Source organism: Anser brachyrhynchus, assembly GCF_964034855.1.
Source record: "Anser brachyrhynchus genome assembly, chromosome: 5".
Classification (NCBI taxonomy): Eukaryota; Metazoa; Chordata; class Aves; order Anseriformes; family Anatidae; genus Anser; species Anser brachyrhynchus.
Window position 1 is genome coordinate 20,197,978 of NC_137699.1, and position 21,341 is coordinate 20,219,318.

The 21,341-nt window shown below is 54.8% G+C and overlaps 1 long non-coding RNA gene across 1 annotated transcript; it reads right to left on the bottom strand.

Annotated features, from left to right (window-relative positions):
• Window position 1: 1 nt before the first annotated feature.
• On the bottom strand, window positions 2–13,235 carry LOC308195396. Its single transcript, XR_013951458.1, has 3 exons — window positions 11,252–13,235; window positions 9,364–11,140; window positions 2–1,251 (listed from the first exon to the last, which is right to left on the bottom strand). It is a non-coding gene; the product is annotated as an uncharacterized lncRNA (long non-coding RNA).
• Window positions 13,236–21,341: the final 8,106 nt, after the last annotated feature.

A 21,341-nucleotide genomic window follows, 5' to 3' on the forward strand; every position in this document is an offset into this window, starting at 1 on the left:
CCCCTCCCCCTCCCCTTGGCCTCCGATTCTCAAATTTGGGCTTTTTTTTTTTAATTTTTCAGTTTGGAATAAGCAAACCGACGGGGAACGACCGCGCCAGGGCGTGCGTTTGTCTCCTCGGGGGGCACGGAAGCGAAGCTCAGCCTGGGGAGACCGGGGCGGCCTCCGCCATCCCGGCCTCCACCGTGCCTCCAGGGGAGGCTGGAGGGGTTTCAGCCAGGTGAGGCCAAGGGGAGCCCTGGGCAGGAGGAGGCTCCAGCAGGAGGTGGCCGTGCCGCCCCTCGCCCTCCGAACCAGCCTCCACCGGCCCCAGCGGCGGCCTCCCACCGCGGAGGCTTCAGCCTCTGCTTTCCCGAGGGACTGGGGTTGTTGCCGACCGGGTCTCCTTCATCACGGCAGTTAAAACCCCATGCTCTTCTGAGGACCGGCCCCGCCGCGGAGCTGCTCGGCTGCTGGTGGAGGCTGGAGCAGGTGGAGGCCCGGGGGGCAGCCTGGGCCGGGGCAGGGGCGAGAGCGCCCCGGCCCCACGCGTTTCGGCTGCTGGGGAGCCCTAAATGCGCTGCAAGGAGCAGGCACGCCGGGACAGAGACAGGTTGGGCAGGTCTGGGGAACGAAGCAGGTGCCTACTGACACGCCGGAGGCCTCGCAAAGGCGCTGGGCCTCCCTCCCCGGTGAAGGAACCGGCGCCGCACGCCCCTCAAGTCACTGAAAGCCGATGGCAGCAAGTGGACAGGTCGCCACCGATGCCCTTGGCCCCCGCTCATGGTGGTGGGGCCGCGGGGCCGGGTGCTGAGCCTCGGAGCTGAGCAAACGCCGTGGTGCAGAACGGCCTCTGCAGGCGTCCTGAGCGCCCGCTGCCCAGAGCTCCTCCAGTTTTGGGACCTCGCCGGGCTCAGGACACCCTTAACCGCTCGCTTCTCTCTGGGATTAGTACATGATGCAATACCCAAGTATGTAGTTGTCACTCGGCAGCTTTAATTGGTTTTTGAAATGAAGTTTTCTGTTGTTCTGACATATTCTCCATAATTATTATCTCCCAAAATCAGATAATACACCTGGCACTCTGCAGCGCAGGCCGTGCCCTGGAGAACTCACGGTGCAGGAGAAACAAAGATCTATATGGGAAAACAACAAAAGCTGTTCTCAGGAGATACATATCGTATTTATTAGTTTGGATAATCTTCTCAGATCCTCATCACACGCAAGCTGAGCAGAGGCTCACTTGCCACTGGTTAGGACAGTTGTCTTTCCCTGTCATTTAATAAAAAGATTTTGAGTGTTAAATCTTTTCACCTTCAGCACCTTGTAAAAAGATTGGAAATCTCTTGTAAGGGTAAACCTATTACTGCGAAAAATAAACAAACCTCTAACTCGCATGCTAGCCCTCTGCCATCCCACAGGGCCGCAGCAGCGTCTCGCTGGCAGCTTTGGCCTCACGGAGAATTAAATCCCCCAAGTATTCGCCCAGCTCGAGGCTGCTGTGACCAGCCCGAGACGGGATGCAGCTGGCTCTTCTGCCCAGGGGAGAGGGCTGCATGGCCCCCGACACGATTCCCTCTCCTCCTTGAGACCTCGGGGGTTGCCTCTGGCCCCGCGGAGCCTCCCGAAATGTGTGTCACTGTCCTGCCCTGCCTCAGCCGCTCCACTTCACCTGCCACAGATAAGTTACCCGGCGCATCAGCTGCCTGGCTCAGCACGCAGAAGGGCACATTTCCCCAGAAAAAGGCCTTCCTTCTCTGATAAATACAGCTACCCCCAAAATCCCAGCAATTCCAGGGGAGCTCTGGCTTCGGGAGATAACAGGAGTAATTTTCTCTTGCCGGTACCATGTGGCACATTGACTGTTTCGTTCGGCACCCCCAACCTTGAAAGCTGTAATTTAAAGCCAGAAGCGAGGACGGTGACCTTGGATCTGGCCATAAATAAACCATTGCATGTAATTGTGTGACGGGCTGTCTTAAAGGCAGGCAGGGCAAACCTGGGCAATACAGCCTGGGTGTCTGCTACCTCTGGGGGCTGACAGCGTTGATCCGGTCTGGGCCAGGCTGTGCACTCCTATGGAAATATTTGCAAATGTTTTTAGCATTCTCACCAGCATCCTTAGCCTGAAAGGCTCTGAAAGGCTCCTAACCAGAAACCCAGTGATGTCTCAGCCAAAAGAATATTGCTTTTTTGCTTCCCACTCCAAGGAGAAGAGGATGAACGCATTGCAAGGTGTGCGGGGCCAGAACTGAACACAAAATCCCCCCCGACCACCTCCCAATTCCCCCCCGCCCGGTGTTGCTCAGCCTGTACCCATAGCAGGGCTGGGAAGTGCCCACTGACCCCTTCAGGCATGTAGCACTCTTAGGACTTGTGGAAAGTTTGGAGCATGTGAAGTTTTCTCAGGTTTCTTTGGAAGGTTTTGAACCCGCTGCTATTTTTCTCTCAAGGATTTTATTATGTAATGGCACGTTGTTTCACTGAGAGGCAGAAGATGCTGCCTCGAGTGGAACAAAAGGGCCTGCCTGAAAGAATTTTTTGCTCTGTTTCTAGGACAACAAGAGGAACGAAAAATAAAAGATACCGCAGCGTCGCAGCAAAGCTGAAACAGGGCTGGGAACCGCAGAGCCATTGCAGCTGACTGAGGGTGCACCAGGAACCACGTCCTGCTAATCCACCTGCAGCCCTGCTTGGGCTTGCTCGGGTCTTTTAGGAAGGCAGCTGGCTCTAGTGGGAAGATTAGCTGTTCTCCTTTAAGGGCAGGCCTCTGCAACTCGATACACCTCCTGCCCGGCTTTATTCAATGAACTATTCATTCTGCTTTTGCAGCAATCCTGGAGAAGCTGCTGAGCCCTTGTCTCCTGCAGCTGCAGTGAGAACGGGGGATGCTCACCAGCAGCCCGCAGGATTGCAGCCCCAGACGGCAAAGTTTATGGCTACAGGGCTACATTGGTCTTCTTACGTATTGGGGTTGCACCTTGTAGGCATACAGCACTTTTTCCAAAAGCAATAACAGCAGCTGCAGAGTCTGCGTGTGCCTGTCTGCGGTGGTGGGAGCAGCGGAGGGGGATGATCTGCAAAGGATCTCGCAGAAAGCGGTGCCCTGGAAACTCAGCGCAGGTGAATTGGAGCTGAGCTGAGGGCAGCGCTGATAAAAAAAACACGCGATGGGATAATTGCCAGCAATCTCAAGGTCCCTGCTGGTATCATCCACCAGAAACCCGTGTCGTCTGCTCTCTGCTAGAACAGCTCTTGGAAAATGTACCAGCAAAATCTATATTTAAAGTGGAAGTGAATAACTCGGGGTGTGGATCAGGGCTCGCCATTTCTGACAAAGAAAGCAATAAAAGTAGAAAAAAAAAGTGATGCTGTTAGACTGGAGCTCCTCATTTCCCATCCAGCAGCCCCAGGGGAGAGGGTACAGCTGAAGGAGAGGTGTGCTCTAGGTTGTAGCAGCTTCATCGCTGTTCCCCCTCGCCCAAGTTCTCCACTCCCACGGTGAGTTGTGCTGCACGACACCAGGAATGGCAGAGAAAGCCAAGCAGACAGTGTATATAAGCAAAGAGACAGAAATCAGGAGGTAGAAACAGAAAGGGGAAAGGGCAGCGGTGTCAGGAGGTAAAGCAGGGGGAGAAATGATACACAGAGTACATCCCACGGGCTTTTATTTCCCGGCCAGGTGCTGGGTAGGCTTCTCAGTATCTGCCTTCGCCTAGGAAATAGCCCCATTAATTACGTTGTTGAGCATGGGAATGCAACAGCTCCTTGCCTCTCCGCTTCTGGGGGAGCCTGCGACCTGAGCCATTCGGGTTTCCCAAGCCTTTAGCAGTGTGGTCATGCTAATTTAGTTAGGGTTTTTCAAAGCCTTGCCGGGAAAAATTCTCCCCTTCCCAGAGGCATTGAAAGTTTTGACCTCCCGACCCCCCTTTTACTAGGAGGTTCAAAAGCAGCATTGCAGCTGTTAAAGTTTTTCTTCATGCCTCAGTGGTTCTCTGATGGGGGACCGAGCCAGTGTTTATCTAGGGCTGACCTCTCTTCTTTGAGCCCACTGATGTCTCTTTCTTGTCGAGCTACAGACAGCGCAGCCCTGGCTGCCTCCCTCTCTGCCCATTCATTCCCTCCTGGCGCGCAAATGCACCAGGACCCATCACTAATCCGTCCCCCGCGGGGAGCTGGGTTTCCCAGCACTGATCTGATTTGTCCATCGAGCTGCAGATTCATTTACGTTTAATTCACCGCGACTTGCCCATGAAGCACGACCCTCCTCCCGCTCTGATGCTGGGAGCCAGTCGGCTTCCAAAAGTCAACTGGGAGGAAAAAACACCTCCTGACTGGCTACTGTGGGGCCTGGCGCAGCCCCTCGCTGCCTCGTCCTCCCCATCATTTCGAGAGGAGACCCTCCCTTGAATTTACATCCTTGTGGCTCACTGCGTCCACCAAGGAGCTCTTGTGCCAGCCTCCCCCTTCCTCAAGGACCAAGGGCGTCAAAGAGCTCAGCAGAGGTTTAATGCCTTGCTTTGTGATGGCACCGCTCGTGTCACTGCTCCAAGTGCCAGCTGGGCCCTGTCGTAGGAGCCGAGAGGTGTGGGACAGGAGGCCTGACTTGTTAACTGCTGGACCTTGGGTATTTCCAAGCCAGCACAGGGGTCGGAGCCTCCTGCCTGCCCTTTGCACAAGCGGCACCAGACGGTGCTGGTAGGGGACAGTCGGGCTGGGATGCAACGTGACGCATGAGGAGGCAGCAAGGGAACGGGCTCTGATTTTCCCCTGTCAGCCCATACAACTGCAGGATTAACGGCCTTCACACTCACAGATTAGGGCCATTAACGTGGTCATTAAAAAAGGGAGAGTCCTCCTGTGAATAATGATGGGTGCTTCACGCTGGCAGGTGCCTGTCCCCTCGGTGGAGGCTGGGAGCTGGCAGCTGGGACAGCTGGAGGGCAGGATCAGTCCTCACCCTTTTTGGGCCTTTCCTCTCACCCAAGAACCATTCACAGTTTGCATGCACTCAAGGCCGGAGTGGTGGCACAGCGATGATTTTCAGCTGGGACTGTGAGTGCAGTGCTGAGGGGGCAAAGGTTTGAATTATTCCGGACGATCGGAATGATTCGCATTTCCCTGAAATAACTACGCCCATCCCGGGGCATCCCATCCTCCATCCCATCCTCCAGCCTGCTTCTGCAAGCTGATGTCCCCAGCACCCGTGCTGCAGGTCCCTCTGCAGCAGCATGCTGGTGGCAGAAGTTAGCATAGGGCCTGGCTCTCTGGGCTCCTCTATCCTTGCTCGGTTATCATCTCATTAAGGGAGCTCAGCTGCCGTAGCTGCAAAATGGGGATGATGTTTGCTTTGCTTGCAGGGGTGTGGAGGAATAATTAATTAATGTTTATGAAGCGCTTTCAGATCCCTGAACGAGAGGGGTGAGATAAGCAGCGAGGATTCATGAGGTAGCTGCAAAGAATTGTGATGAATTATTGCGATTAAAAGGTAAATTATTGTTGTTACTGCCTCATAAGCAGATACAGCCTTGGACAATCTGATCTCTGGCTCTGTTAGCATCTTTTTTTCCTCCTTCTTCCCAAGAAGAGCTCGCTCCTCACGCCCAGCGAGCTGCCTGAAAGCCTCCTCCAGGTAGGCAGGTACAAGCAATCCTGCCGTGTGCGGTTACCACCCTGCAGCCGGGCCGGGGAAAATGCCTGCGTGCATGCCCCTGGCAAACACAAAGCAAAACATGTTGGCTCAGAATGGCTTAAATCACCAGCACGGCCTTGCACTGGCGCGAGGCTAGGGGTGCGGGGAGGCAGTGATGCACCAAAGAGGGCCTGCAGGAACTCGAATGCATTCTGCCCAGGTCAAACCTGGCCCGAAAACAATCTCAAGGCTGTTTGGCCATTCAGCTGCTTTGAAACCAAAGCGAATGCGACCTGTTTGAAAACAGCTTGGGTAATGCGAATCCGGCCTCGCACCAGCAGGTTTTTCCTGTTCTCCCTTCGGCTCCCCCCTTCCCGGCCCTGTTTGCACAGAGAGGGCACGGAGAGGCTTGGGCCTGCGGGAGCGGCTGGGGAGGAGCACGACTTCCACCCTTTGGGCCACCTTTTCCTGCTTTGTACCGGCCTCAGCAGCCACCTGTTAGCCTGCACTGGTGTAAAATCCCCATAAATACACCCGGCCAGCCCCACATCTGCTTGCCCCACCGCCTGCTTGTCGCTCCCCGAGTCCTGGCCTTGCAGCGCTGCTGCCGGGAGCCAGAGCACACACAAAGGTTTCAGTTCAGTGAGATAATCACACGTGTGTTTACCTCTGCCAGGGTTTAAGCACGGGTTTCAGTCCCATCGAGTCAAAGGGCACGACTCTTAAGCTCTTTGGGGAGCAGGGATGAGTGGAAGCCCAGAAGTGCCTGGGGCAGGGGGTTGGCAGATCCCTTCTCTCACTGAGGCATTGTGCGCGCCTCCCTGGAAAGCCTAGTCTGGTGGGAAAGCACCTGAGCAGCTCTGGGGAACAAGGCCTCTAGAGTTTCTCTTGAATTGATAAATCCTGGGCAGCGAGTTTTAAAACTCTCCCGTCTGTGAAATGGGCAGAAAAGCGTTTCCATCTACCTGCTTTGGCTGGCTGCTTGTTTATACTGGAAGTGCTGTCTCTGGTGTAAGTGCAATGAAAATAACTGTAGCTATCCTCAGAGTCTTACATGAGCCTTATAAACAACTGAAATACAGAAATAATAATACCTAAATAGTCTGAGAGGAGCAGAGATTTTTTTTTCCATTCGCTGACAAAGATGTGCAGTTTCTGTTTAATTTTTAAGATGAATTGCCATCACCCCCAGAAGACTAATTTCTTATTTGCTATTGATTTTACATGAAGAGATTTGTCAAGATACTTTATTTCCTCTCCATGTCCAGAGTACTTGAGGAGGTCAGATAATGTGTCTCAGTCAACTGGAGCTCATGTGTAAAGTGAAAGATATGATAGGTTTTATTACCTGTTATGCTGAGAGTAAATGGTACCTGATGCCTACAAAGCATCCCTGCATGCTTAACCCAAGGTTTTCGAGTAAGTACATAAATCATGCAAACAAAGTTGCTTTTCCACTTAACAGCATTCCTGAAATAGAAATATCATCCAACAGATGCACGTTCAGCATGTATCTTCCTTTCTATTGGAAAGTGAATAAATTGGCTTTCACTTCCCTAGCGCTGAGCTCTTGGCAGTTTTTGAGCACAGCCATCCCCAGCACGCGGTTGTACGGCAGGCAGATCCAATAACAGGCAATCCAAGCAAAAAGGAGGATTTCGGCTGCCCTTGCTTGCCTGGATTTTCCACCTCAATTCACCTTTAGGCTGTGGGTTATTTAAAGACGTCAGTGGCACCTGAGCAAGGAAGAGGCTCTGCAAAGTGCCACTCATCTCATAAACCAGCAGAGCCCCAAAACACACGCCACGACCCAAGCAGGATGTGCCACGGCAGCTTCTCCCCTTCAATTTGGCACTTCCAAGCAGCTCTCTGGCAGGTCCTGCTCAGATCCCCTTCTCCCCCAAGCAGGCAGATGCTGGGAAAATACTAGCAGTATTCAGCAAAAGCTGAAAATAACCCAAAAGCCAGAAGCTTCAGACAGGACGAATACTGGAGCACGTCGCCCTCGAGGAGGGGGAGTTTCAGAAAGCACCACCTTTGTGAAGCCAGGGAGCAAAAACAATGCCCAGCCTGGCACGGCCAATGAAATATGTATGTACCTAGGACCTAATCCAGCCCTCTCCAGCCATTCCGGGTCTTTCCTTCACATTCAAGGGGCGCTGGATCCCATCCAAAAAGATGAGGGAACAAATGTAGCCCTGGCAACCCCTCCAAGAGCAGGGAGGAACAAAGAGGACCCCCAGGGCTGAATTTGTTTCCATTTTAATCCTTATCTATACCAATCCCCACCATGCATAGAGAGAGGCTGCTCGGCTGTATAGATTTGCATTGCTATGGGAGCTTGAAGTGATAAAACATTTGGCCTAAGTATTCAGAAGCAATTAGTGATTCAAAGCAGCCCGAGATATCTTAAAGGGGCCTGATTTTCAAGAGACAGGTGCTCGGAGCTCTGCCCTGACTTCAAGGGAAAATGGAGATTTTTGGAAAAAGAGCTCACTGACTGGCTGCTTGAAAGTAGACCTCGTTCAAGCCTTAGTAGGAAAAAAAAAAAAAAATCCATAGAAAATTCCAGTTTAGGCCAGTAAAATCTGGAAGAAATAACTTAATGTGCAGTGTTGTACCAACAGGAGGAGGCAGGCACAGCCATCCTGCACTAACGCCGACATCCCAGCATCCTGTCTCAGAGAAACTGTCAGCTCCGAGACAGAACAGCAGAAAACCCAGATCTCCTAGCAAAGCAGGAGGTATTCTTCAGAGCTCGGTTGCTTTTGAGCTGACCCTCTGTGTGCCACCCTCCTGGGGGGTGCCGGCTGCCCCAGGAGGCTTTTCCAGGCAGAAGGCAGCAGGGAAAGGCTGTAGGAAGGGGTAGGGCTGAGTTAGTGGAGAGGATTTCTTCAGAAGGCTGCTGCAAAGCTCACAGTGCAGAGGTGTCGGAGCCAGGTTAAAAATAAGCAGTGCTCAGACATCAGCCTGCACCTTTAGGCACCTACACGTCTCCACATCGCTGGCTCCGGACGGTTTTACTTAGCCTACAAAGCTCAGAAGGCAGAGAATGACAACTTCTTCCCCTGATCCCAGGCTGCCTTCCTGCCCGGGCCAAAAACTGCTGCTCCGCTCAGCCAAAACAAGGAGCCAGACCCAGCAAACCTATTCCAGGTGCTCTGCAGAGCTCTGCCTGAAGGAAGAGCTATTTAGGGCCAGGGCAGGAGTGCAGGTGAAACGCAAGCAGCGGCAGGGAACGGAGAGCCACGGGCATCGTGGAAGAGGACCAACCCGCCTGGCTTGGTGGATCTGAGAAGATCCGGGAGCCCTGATGGTGCTGCCATGTCTCTCCTCGCCCCAACAGGAGCTGACAATGCGGGTATCTCACTTCCCTCCGCACGTACACCGCCAGGCTTTAGCTCCCACCGTTGTGAAGACACACTGGAAGCGTGACCCAGAAACACTGTGAAGGTTCGAAAAGCGGAGTACCTAAAATTTACGTCTTAAAGTTTACACCTCACTCTGGGGCTGTGCTTCTTTGTAAAGATATGGAGTTGGAGCTGTCTCTCCATGTGATGCCAGCTGGGGTTTTCACAGGTCCATCCACAGCTGACAAGCTGGTGTGGGACCAGAGTAGTAAATGCCAGAGATTCTCCCCCCAACATCAGCTGTCAGAGAGGGGTAATGAATCTAACAGCAGCTATGGGAAGGACTTCCCCAGGTCCTACAGGACCCCCAGCCCACATAGCAATGACTTGGATAAAACTCACCCCACGAGAAGCAAGAGCAGACAAAGCAGGGCTGCTGGCTCTGCAGCTGCGGGACGAGAGGCAGAGGGAGCGCTCTGCCAGGGGCCAGCAAGTATAATCAGGTCAAGAGGGAGGTGCAATGAAAGAGGAGGCTCCTGCTTTCTTTCACCTGCTTTTCCTTTGCAAATCCCCCCTGTAACGTGGAGCTGCAGCACGGCGAGCATCACGCAGCCCCCGGGGCTGCAGGGTACCAGCCAGCTTGGGGTATAAAACGCAGGGCACCGAGGGGACCGTCCCCAACCCGCAGCGAGCAGCCACCTCCTCCCAAAGGGGATTTCCTGCCCCTTGAGGTGACTGGCACGGCGAGTTTTTCTTTACCTACCTCCACTCTGGCATTACAGGGCCAGCTACCCTCCAGCCAAGAGGATGCTGCCCCATGTTGGGAGCGGGAGGCGAGCCTTGTAATTAGGGGGTGGGTGCCACCCACCAGCGAAACCCTCCTCGGCCCTCATTTAGCCCAGCAGATTTATAGCCGGGCTTGTTTATATTGCCCATACAACTTATCATTTGCTGCTTTTCATCTCCCGAGCACTTCAGCAGGCGTTTTCGCAAGCTTCTCCCCTGCCCTCATGTGAGGGAGAAGTTATATCTTCGTGTTGTAAACGGGATGGAGAGGGAACGGGGCAAAGAAAAGCCAAATAATTTGCCCTGGTCCTGTGGGTCAGATCAACCCTGCCTTTTAGTCGTGTGCTCGGACCTCTGCCCGCACCTCACTGCCCTCAGGCTCAACAACAGTGTCATGAGGCCTTGTGCTCATCTAGGCACTAGGAGGCAAGTCCTGTCCTTTCAGGGGATTTGCTTCAGTTTGGCACCAGTTAACCAGACCACACAAGTAATGTGAAGATGCTGACACCACTTTGCATTAATAATGAAGTGAAATGAGAAGGCTCCAGCAGATAATGAGCCCCTTGTGGGGTGGGTGAGCGCAGGACCATTGGCCCCTTGGCTCTCCTGGGAAAGCCCCTACCCTAACCTGCCATTTGCTCTGCTTCTGGCAGCGTGTGGCAAGGCCTGCTCGCATTTCCAGGGAGGTTTCTGGCCCCCTCTCTGCTTCCCTCCTCCCAGCTGTGAAATAGGTGTAATTCAGGCGGCGCCTTTCCCAGAGCCCTGCAGGACCTGCTGGTGAACACTCCAGCAGCTTGAGAGGACTCTGGTGTCACTATAGCTCCTGTGATTACTCCTTGCTGGGATAGAGGAGGGTGGCAATTATAGGAGTTGAGCTTCCACCCCTCTCCTCCACGAGCAGACGGTGTAGGCCAAAGCAATTTGGGTTTCTCCATCGTGGTGGACAGAGGCAAAGAGCCAAGGCTGCAGGGGCTGGGGACGATGCAGAGCTGGCCCCAGACACGAGGGCTGGGGGCTAGGTGAGGACTCCCAGCTCCATGTCCATTCAGGGTGGGTAACATCCCGAGGAGCCCAAACGCACCCAGAGAGGCCTGGGGCTGGGGAACCTTGCCCAAGGGCCACCGGGCCTCTAGCAAGTGACCACACAAGCTCTCTCAGAGCCCACATTCATTAAAAGTGGGATTAACATTTCCCTCTAATAACCTCGTTAGTGATGCCTGCTCTCCTAGGACCTAGGGCTGTTGGTGCTGAGGCAAGTCGGGGCTTCTGCTGAATCCTCGTGGTGAGTGAGCCAGGCACCGCATCTGGGAGGGCTTGCTGGTGGCCAGCGGAGGTGGGATCCGTACTGTCCCCTAGTAGGGGCAGTAAGGGAGCCTCTCTTTCCCCTTCTGACCTGTTTTCAAGACATGGGTACATGTCCTGAAGCACATCTCTACTTCTGAGCAGTTTTTAAAGGATAAGAAGAGAAGGAAGGGGCATAAATTGACAGAGGAGCAAGACTTACCACGAACGAGTCATCCCTTTAAGAAAGCAAACACAAACAGATCAAGCATTATTTTCCTTGGTAAGGGGAAGGGATCATTTTCTGGCCGTGATTCAGCAGTGTCACATGGAGACAATGCCTGCCCTTCACACACCTCACAGCTTTGCCTTTATAACACCGCTGGCTGGTGACAACACACCTCGCTGGGTGAGGTGCAATTACCTGGGAGTTCACTAGCTCATCGTTAGCAATTACCCAGCTGTGCTGTGACCAACAACCCACCCTAATCGCTACATCATCACCGCAGACCTAAACCAGCTACCTTCTACAGTCAACAGCAAATACCAGCGTTAAACGCCCGCGAGTGAGTTTGCTATTAGCTGCGGTGCGATTGCCTGCTGGGGTCACTGCAAACTGAGCGGGGTTGTTATAAAGCACGATCCCAGTCAAACAAAATCCGATGCTCGTAGTGAGCAACAGGCAGTGCTTATTCCTTCAGTGCCTAACCCTTCAGAGAAGCAGTCTTAGCTGTTATTTAGACACAAAAAGCTTTATTTAATCTCACGGATCCCATAAATGGGTCTCACAGGCAAAGCCTATAACACCGTAAGGACCCCCATAAAATCGTAAACTTATTATTACTATTTTAACTGACAACTTGTGCTCCATATTTCCACTTAAACAGTGAAAAATGATCTAACAGGCGTGACCCTGTCCCTCTCCCGAGCCCCTCAGCCTGTGGAAGTGCCACGTTGGAGGGCTGCTGCTGATAATCCTGCCCCTCCAGGTCCTCCGTTCAACCCAGGTCAGCGACAGCCAGGGGTTTGTTTCCCATCACGGGGCTATTTGGTGACTGTGACAGCGATCTGGGGACTCCTTTTAGCCGGGAACCCCTGGTCACAAGGCTGTGGTCGGTGTTATCAAGGTGTGGACCAGGGACAGAGCAGATGCCCCCCTTGCCTTTGATCAGGGGGAAATGTTGGTGTCTCCCATTATCAGGGGTATTCCGTATGGGAAATGGTCCTGGGTGGCTCCTGCCCTCCACCACCCCACTCCAGGGACAAATCCTGCCGTCACCTGGCTGCAGGGGTGGAGGAGAAGAGCGGGATGGCCGCAGTCAGTTCGCACCCACTGACAGGGCCGTGCCTGGGTGCGGGGGCACAGCAGGACTTCCCTTAAAGGGGGCTCTGCTTTGGGAGCTGCTGCCAGAGCCCCGTCACCCTGGCACAGAGGGTGAGGAGCTGCCCCATGTGTAGGTTGGGATGGTGATGGGTAGGGCAAGGTGTAAAGGGACAATGGGACGCATTCAAGTGGCCCAGGACTTGTCCCTTATTTTTAGAATAAGAACATTATAAATAAGAATAACGTAAGAATAAGAATACGTCTTTGATAAACATCCAAAAACCAACAACAAAAGAAAAAGTGGAAAAAAAAAAAAGAAAAAAAGGAAAGAAAAAAAAAAAGAGAGAACTTGCAAGCGCCTTATCAAGAGGAAGCTTGTCTTAGCTCTGCCAACGCAAGGATAGGATACAGAGAGGGAAACCTGACCACCGTTTTTCCACATGGACCCTTCAGACAGACTCAGTTTTAAGTTGTAGCTTTTCTCAGCCCATTAATCCCTGCCCGCTCTCCCTCGGACCAGCTCCTCCACGGGAGGGCTCTCCCCATCGCCGTTCCCCTGAAGGGATTTCTCTACCTGGCAGATTTGTTTTTCCACCTGCCCAGTGGGAACAGCGAGTGAGGGTAATCGTGTGCACTCATCCACATCCCGATGTCCAAACCTATCCGTCTCACCGGTGGGATGATATTCCTGCTGGGAAGAGCAGCTTTAACCACCGCAACACGCTCAGGCATCACAAACACAAAGGCGCTGAGGTCATAAAAAAGCTGGAAAAGCAGGAAAAGAGGAGAGGGACCGGGTCCATCGAGGCCTGCCAAGAGCCAGGCACCTGGACCTGGGCTGAGAGGCCAGGTAGGAGGGACTTTGGTACCGCTTCTCCCTGGTTTTCCTCCTTTCTCACTCACAACTCAGCGCCTTGCTGGGAGGAGATCTTATTCCACCACCTGTGGCACCACCAGGCTTGGTTTTGGAAACCTTCCTGCCTCAGCTGATGCCCGGAGCAGAGCTTCAGCTTTCTGTTAGTCACAGCCAAAATCTTGTCACTTCTGGGGGATTTCACCTGCAGCTGCCCAGGGCTGTCCCCTGCGCCTGCGACACCTGAAACCAGCAGGTTTCTCCTGGAAACCTCGGTCCGGGGTGGGGAAAGAAGGAGAAAATCAGATGGCCTCACATCTCCTGAAGGGGAAAAGAAGAGTCTGGGCTTGATGGATTCATCCCCTCCAGCTCTTAGCAGCACTGCTTGGCCCTAGCACGACCTCGTAGCTGCTGCTAGCCTTTCTGAAGGGTGATGTGGGTCGTTTTACTTATTCTTGGCTAAAACCAAACGAGCCTTTGTGCCCCTCCGCAGCCCGCAGATAGTGAAGGAGATCAGGGAGCAGCACATTATCTTCACGCAGCGAGACGAGGGAGGACAGCCGTCGCTTAGGGAAGCCGTGCCCGTGCCAATCGGGAAGAGGAGCTGCTCTGAAGTCATGTCAAACACAGCTCAGTTATTCGCAGAGGGGGGGGAATGAGCGATGCTGCCAAGAGGGAGCTAAATCAGACCCGTGCGGGGAGAAGAGAGCATCCGAGGGCAACCAGCTCAGCAAGGCAGAGGGGTGTCAAAGGGTTAAAGGGTTTTGCTGGGTGCACAGAAGAGACTAAATAGATTGGAGAGCAGAAATCCAATTAGGAGATCTAACAGGAAGAAGCCAAGCCCTGAAACAATAAAGATAATAGTTTTAGCTGCCAAAGAAAAGATTAAAAGAGAGTGGGGAGAGCGGATTTGTGGTGGGGCCAAGAGGAAGGAAAATTATTGCAAAAACATTTTTTTTAATAACAAAATAAAGAGTTATTGTTTGTCAAGACAGAGTCACGTTAGGGTTTTACCTGCAACAAAGTTCGTCTGAGGATCCAAGCTGTGCCGTTGGTCCTCGCTTTATGAATGTCTTCAGAGAAGCTGGAAGTTTAAGCCCATCCCTGCCTTCATCACACGCACTAAGCCAGGGGAGAATTGACCTCGGTGAGGTTTGTTTGCTTGCTGGTCTTTCTATGTTATCTTGTCCATACGTGCTGCCCAGGATAAAAACAAAGGGAAGGAGCTGTTACGGGCTCCAGATGTACCAAAATGTAATAGGGACAACGCAGACAACAGGATCAAGGGGGGATCAAAGGTCTGGGAAGCAGGGGACTCCAGAGGGGACGTGGTTGTCCAAGCGAGGTGCTGCTGAGATGAAAAGAGTTTCCCCAGCCTTTTCCACCGGCTCTGCTGCGGGCGCATCAATCCCGAGCAGCAAGAAAGCACCTAACAGCTTGGAGAAGAGTGGGCAGGAGGGGCGAGGGCAGGAATGTGTCACAGGTGCCTCTGCCATCATCTGCGGGCCGCCAGCTCAAGCCTTGTTAGTGCCCAGAAGTTGCACTGATTTAAATCTGTTGGAGTAATTACAGTGGAATGACTTATCCATCATTATTATTATTATTGTTATTAAAGACAAACATATACATATCCCTGTAAAATGAAAGCAGTACCATTTATGTTGGCATAGCTTATTCTTGCCTGGGAAAGAGAATAAGGCAGCGATACAAAATGCCTAAGTGACGTGTTTATATCAAGTGTTGCACCCTGTAGAAGACAAAAACTGTTCACTTTCCGAACGCCTGCCACATTATCTGACTGATGTTTACATTAGCAAAAACATCGCGCGCGCTCTTGGAAAATTAATCCCTAATAATTAAGAGTGCAAATTCAGATTAGCTTAGTGGAACCACACGGAATCTTTTTGTATATGCTCTCATTTGAAATAAATGGTCTTTTAATTCAGGTTAATTTATAATGCATCAAAAAAAAAAAATCCTTAATTAAACTGAAGGGAACATTACTCTGGTACGTCCCAAGTGCGGATGTCAGCTCCTGGCTCATTTCGCACCCCCTGCCGCAATCACAGCGGGGCAGGGACACCTGTGAAGCCCCCTGGGCAGCCCAGACGCCCCCAGGGTGTGTGATGGAGACCCCGGTCACTTCAGCCCAGTCCCTGCAGACACGGGCACGGCCGCTCGCACTGGAGATGTCCCTTTCTGGGGACATTCAAAGGGTCTCCGGAGCCTTCGGCCTCAACACTTCCCCCCTCCCCGTGGGCTGTGGAGGGGAACCGCTCCCAGCCAAGGTGCGGGTTCCTCTGCCAGCCCCGCTCTGAAGGCGTGTTAATGAGGGCTCGTTAGGCCTTCCCGGCCTAATTGCTTTCCACACTGGGCCTCCTGCTGATAGCGATTGGCACCGCAGGGCACCGGGGAGCAGCAGGCCCCCAGAGGAGCTGCACGTTTCCCACTGTGAGGGAGGCCGAGCGTTGGACCAGGCCTGGCCTTGCTGTTTGTGTCTGTCAGGCGTGTTCAGGTGACACGGGAAGGAAACGGTGCTGGGGACGAGCAGCCTGGCACCGCAACGTGGCGGCAGGCAGCCAGCAGGGAGCTGGTGGCAGCCTGGTCACCCTGCCTGGGGACAGGACCCCGGCACTCGCCCCTCGTAACTCAGACAAAACCAGACAAGGAGCGGTGACACGGCCCAGGCCCCGCTGCTGCCCTCTGTGCCCCCTTCCTTCAGCCCCGCCCGGCCCCGTTAGCTGCGTTAGGATAATTCTCCCAGCGCCGCTGAAGCGATGGAGACTTTTCCTAGAGCGACCGGCGTGGAGATGAGACTGCAAAATTATCCCTTCCCTCCGTGCCAAAGGCACAGCCGATTACAGCTTCATTTCTGACTCCTACTCATCCCGCCTCTGAGAGACCAGATTAATTGCGGCACATGATCCAAAAGACTGAAGCTAAGAAACCAATAACCAGCTAGCTGCAGTTGCCCTGCTGCAAGGCTGGGATGGAGGTGAGGACGGCAATTTTGGTGCAGATCGGCCTGGATCTGGAGCTAACCCCGTGCGTCTGCCGTGCAGCAAGCCCCCCAGCCGCCCCGCTTCGGCGAGAGCTCTGGGAGGCTCCCGGACCCATCCGTCCCCTTTCGTCCCCAGCAAAGGGCTGGAGCTCTCCGAGAGGAACCTGCCCGCTGGGGGCACGTGTGTCCCCCTGCCCCTCGCCTCCTGCCCGCCCCGCTCCTGGTGCTGGAGAGCGGAGCCAGACGGAGCCTGCAGCTCGCGCCCACGGGGGGCTCGGGCTTCGCGAGCCGCCCCCACGCGGGCTGCCCACTCCCTGGGGGAGGCGCGTGCGATGCACGTGGCGCTGCCACCGCGGGGGTTTTGCCCCCCCCCAGGGCTCGGTGGGGAGCTGGGATGCCGCAGGAGAGTCTCGGTGGGCTCGCAGTGGGCAGCAAGGCTTGCATGGATAGCGCTGTGGTGCCTCTTCCAAAGCCCCCCTGGGCACAGAGAAATTTGGCGTGGAGCATTGTGACTGCCAAGCAAAAGCCCAGGGGCGTGATTTTTGTGGTCGTCCCACTGCACAAGAAGCCTCGGGGTACACAAGACCCGCTCCTCCCTGCCCGCTCCCAGTTTTTGGGATGACCCCAAGAAGTTGTGTCTGCCTTGTCCTGTCGGGAGACCCAGCACAGGCGTCCAGTGGGGTCTGGCAGGGAGGAGATGTCACCCCCGATGTATGTTTCTACTCCAGGTGCAAACAAGGGCTTACAGCAGGGTCCTCGGAGCTGGAAAGTCAGTGCCGTGCACCCAGATTTTGGCAAACCGAGGCGAGGAGACGCCTGTCTCGCATGGCCTGGGAAGCAGGGAGCAGCCTCTCGTGGGCATGTCGGCGCCAGGCAGAGCCTCACACATCTCGCTGACTCCCCAGACACAGTTCTGCCAAGCCTCAGCTGTGCCGGAGATGTGCTCCTAGGGCGAGGATGCTCGGTGAGTGGGGCAGGACCGATGCAGCGCTTGCCTCCGGAGGAGCCAGCAGAAACCTCTTGTCCTCTGGTATCTCCAGTCTGGGCGCTCAGCACCCAGCTAAACCACTAGCCACGAGGGTCTGTAACGGGGAACACGGCGCGTGCCTCTTCTCTCAGGGGGCAGGAGCAGCGCCTGCTGCCCTAGCCCCTCGCTGTCCCCAATCTCTTTAGCAGAGCGCTCCCTGGGTCAGCCCAGGCTGGTGCAGGACACTACCTCCATCCACCAGCCCCGTTTTGCAGCTGCTGTCACCCCCAAGCAGCAGCATTTAAGGCTTACAGGCCTTAAATTCAGGGCTGGGGGGCCGCATCCTCGCTGCTTCGCCTCTCTCCATGGTAACAGGAGGATGCTGCAGCCCCGTCCCCCTTGGCGGTGCTGGGGCGAGCGGGCGGGAGACAGATGGCGACGGAGGGGAAAAGGGCCCAGATCCTCCGGAGTCGAAGAAATCTCAGGAATCCCTGAGTGCCGGAGCCAAGACGCTGACCTGGAGCCGTGGGAGGGAGGAAAGGCGGAGGCGCGCAGCTCTGCCGAGCCCGGAATAGCAGAGCAGCTGTGAAGTTATCGCTCGTAATTATTACGGCATATGGGAGGTAAAGAAATAGCTCCGAAGGGGAGAAAAACAAACAAGAAAAAGGCGGGATGCTGCAGGGCTGAGCCGGGGGGGCAGAGCAGCACTTGGCACTGCCGCGCGGTGAGGGGACAGGAATTTGGGTGATGGAGGCAGCACCGGGTGCTCGGCCTCCCCGCGGGGTGCAGGCAAACACCTGCCCTGGGCACAGTCGGTCCCATGGGGCCCGTGTCCTGCTGGCATCCTGCTGCGGGGATGCTGAGAGGGGAAATGAGGAGGGGACTAACAGCCTGCGAGCGAGGAGCAGTGCCAGCAGCCCTTCGGTTCTGTGCTGTGCGGAAAACAAACATTTTATCCAATCGTGGCTGTTACGGTGATGTGCTCGTGTTAAGGAAAAAAAAGGCTGTTGTGGGAAATGTGGAGCCATTCCCAGGGTGTCGGCAGCACAGCCGGAGCCATGGCACAGGGAACAAAGGCGGGCGAGGGGACGCTGCCCCGCGTGGCTCTGAGCATGGAGAGCTGGCCAGGCTGGGGGCAGCTTTCTCCTGGACGTCTCTTCTGGAGCAGTGGGACACAGGGACATAGGGGTGATTTGGGGCTCCCAAATCACCCCGACTGATCATTGGGGACCCAAAAAGCCAGAGGGTCCAGTGACAAGGGACAACGTTTGTGCTGGCCAGAGGGGCAGGGGGAGGAAAGCTTTTGTTGCGGCTCGCCTCATGAATCACCCTGCAAACGAGGCCGCGGCAGAGGCATTGGAAATAGGAAAGACCATTCAAGCTCTGTGATCCAGAACATGAATAAATCGTATGTGGCAGGGAACAGCCCCAGTGCCCATTAAAAGCAACCAGGCAAACCCTGCCGGCATCGCGGGATCCCTGCCGAGCCACGTGCGGGGCCTGGAGAGCGAAGGACCAGCTCTGCACATACACATCAACACGTTCATATTCATATTTATTTATTTTCATATTTTTTTTACACACATTCATATTTCAGCCAGCCTCAGTGAAAATGGGGGCAGCAACCCCAGTTTGCAAAAGCAGGAGGAGTGTGAAGGTCGAGGAGGGACGTGGACAAGCATCTCTCTCCATGGGAAGCAGGGGCAGGGTGGGTGACTGAGAAAAGGACCTTACTTTTGGGATCCCTATGCCCTCATCCAAGGGCAAGCAGAAGGGTACAGCAGCACAGACAAGAAGGAGCTGGATGGGGACGGCCAGGTCCCGTCGTCTGCCCTGGTGGGTATAAAATCTGCTGTGAACGAGCTGTGGCCGGTCCCCAAGGACAGGTGCTTTCCCCGTGTTTTATCCTCTCGTAATTATCTCCCTGCAAAAATGTAATCACGGCAGGTGCCAGACTTTATTAACCCGCGGGACAGCGTTTTCACAAGGGCTATGATAAAGCCCGTTCGTCACAATTCCTGTCTCCTCCACCCTGATCCACCTTGCTGAACCTGCCAAGGGCTGCGAGACCCTCGGACACCGTCAGTGCAAATAGCGGTGGTGCCGACAGTCCGGCGCACGTAGTGTCTGACCGTAAGTTGTTACTCGGAGCTGGGACCTCCCAGAAACGTTCCCTCTTTTTGCTTATCTTCCCCCGTAAATCCCCTGAGCCAGCTGCCAGCGAGGCCCCCAGGACAAGAGCTAGGTGACCTGCTCCACCTCTTCTCCCCCTCTCGGGGCCGACCCGTTTGCAAGCTCTTATCTCTGCCGCGCGTTTGCTTTGCTCAAACTGCAAAGAAAAACATATATAGAAAAAAAGACAAGCTAACCATTCTTTGCAAAGTCTGCTCGATCTTAAGGTGAAGCCGTCACTCTTTCCGTAGCAACAAGGGCCTCTCCTTTGTTTTTCCAGGCCACTAATCTAATCCGAAGATTTGTCTTTGGGTTTCAGCTTCCCCTGGACTGTTCGTAATCCAAAAAAAAAAATCGGTATTGTGCAATAGCAGTTGAAAGGGGAAAATAACACCTCTAAGGGAAAAGACAGCATTTTAGCTTTTTTTTTTTTTCCAATAAAGGAAAATAATTCTTAGGCACCCCTCGATGCCCTGTCCTCTCGGGATCCCTCCCCTGCGAGGCCGGGCTGGGAGGCATAGAGAAGGGGACGTGGACCCCAAACCCTCCGAAGGTGCCTGCTTTTGGTCTCCCCCTCTACTTTTAAAGGCCAAAGCTTGCGAGACTCTCTCCTCCCCTCTAGCGTCCGTCCCAAGCTATGCCTCCTGCTCACCAAGCCCTGGCTCGGCTCAGCGCGGGTCCAGCCACGCTCCCCTGGGGCAGCTTTTAGGCTTCCCAGTCACACCGCAGCTCTGCACCCAGGAACCTGACCCTTTATTTTGCCTTCAGCGGTCGTTTATTTTCCAGCTGTGGAACTTGAGACCCAGGGTGAACCCCGGGACCCGACAGCCAAGCCCTCCAAAGGCTTCTGGAAGGGCAGGGGCAGCTTTGCAGGCTGCGATGGGGAGAACTGGCTCGGCCTCCCTGCGGCACCTGGTTGGGGCAGCGGCACCGAGGGCACGGCGGAGCTGTCTCCGCGCCTTCCTCCGTCTGCCAAGCTCGTTTGCCACCAGACACCCCGTAATTACACACACCGGCCTCCGCAGCCCCGCACAGCGGCCCAGCCTCTCCTTGTGTCACCAATTAATCCCGGAGGACAACTCGCGTGTGGCAGCGCCTTCCTCTCCAAGGCCCTGGCCTGAGCACTGCTCGCAGCAAAGAAGAAGGATGGGTTATTGCCCGCATTAGCTGGGAATATTCCCCCCGTGAGCTGGGCTGCAGCACGAGCTCAGGAGCGACAGGGGGTTGCACTGGGGCTCCCCGGGGGGAGCGTCTCCCTGCTCGGGTCACCTTCTTGCTTCGAGGCCCCCTTTTCACTGGCGCAGGAACGGTGCTCCTCACCCCCTCGGTGCTGAGTGAAGGGCTCCCAGCGCCTTCTCCGCTAGGGGAGCTCTGCCGGGAGGTGGGGAGGTAACGGGGGCCCTGGTGGGGCTGCTGAAGGTGCCGGAGATGCTGAAGGTGCCACCATCCTACAGGTGTTGGACTGGGAAGTCAACGCGACCCAGCGGGTTCAGGACCAGGGATTCTGTGCCTCTAACCCCCTGCCTACCTGGTGCTCAGAGGCTTTGAATTGACGAGCCTGGGTCAGCCCAGCCCCGATGCACCAAAGCACGGGTCCCAGGGGAGCTGCAGACCCTCCCGAAGGGCAGCGGCCTGGTACCTCTAGCCTGCCATAAAACAATTTGGGGTTCTGGAGTGCAATCCGCTAGAGATGAACAGTGAGGTTTAAAAAAACGACGCTGTCTGTGAGCTAACCCCATTGTCTTTCAGACCCCAAGGAAAAGCTTTCTGTCTGACCTTCCAGGGAGGCTGCCTGGTTCAGATCATCCCGAAGGCAGCAGGAGAAAAACAAAGATGAAAACTGGAGAGGGGCCCTCAAGCACCACCCATCCCACACCGTGGTGCTGCTCCTCCAGAGCAGCTGGGGGACGGAGCGGGATGCTCGGCTGCCTCTGCTACAGGCTCCCGTGGCGTTGCATGGCACCAAGCAGGTGTCAAAGCCACCTCAAACCCTATT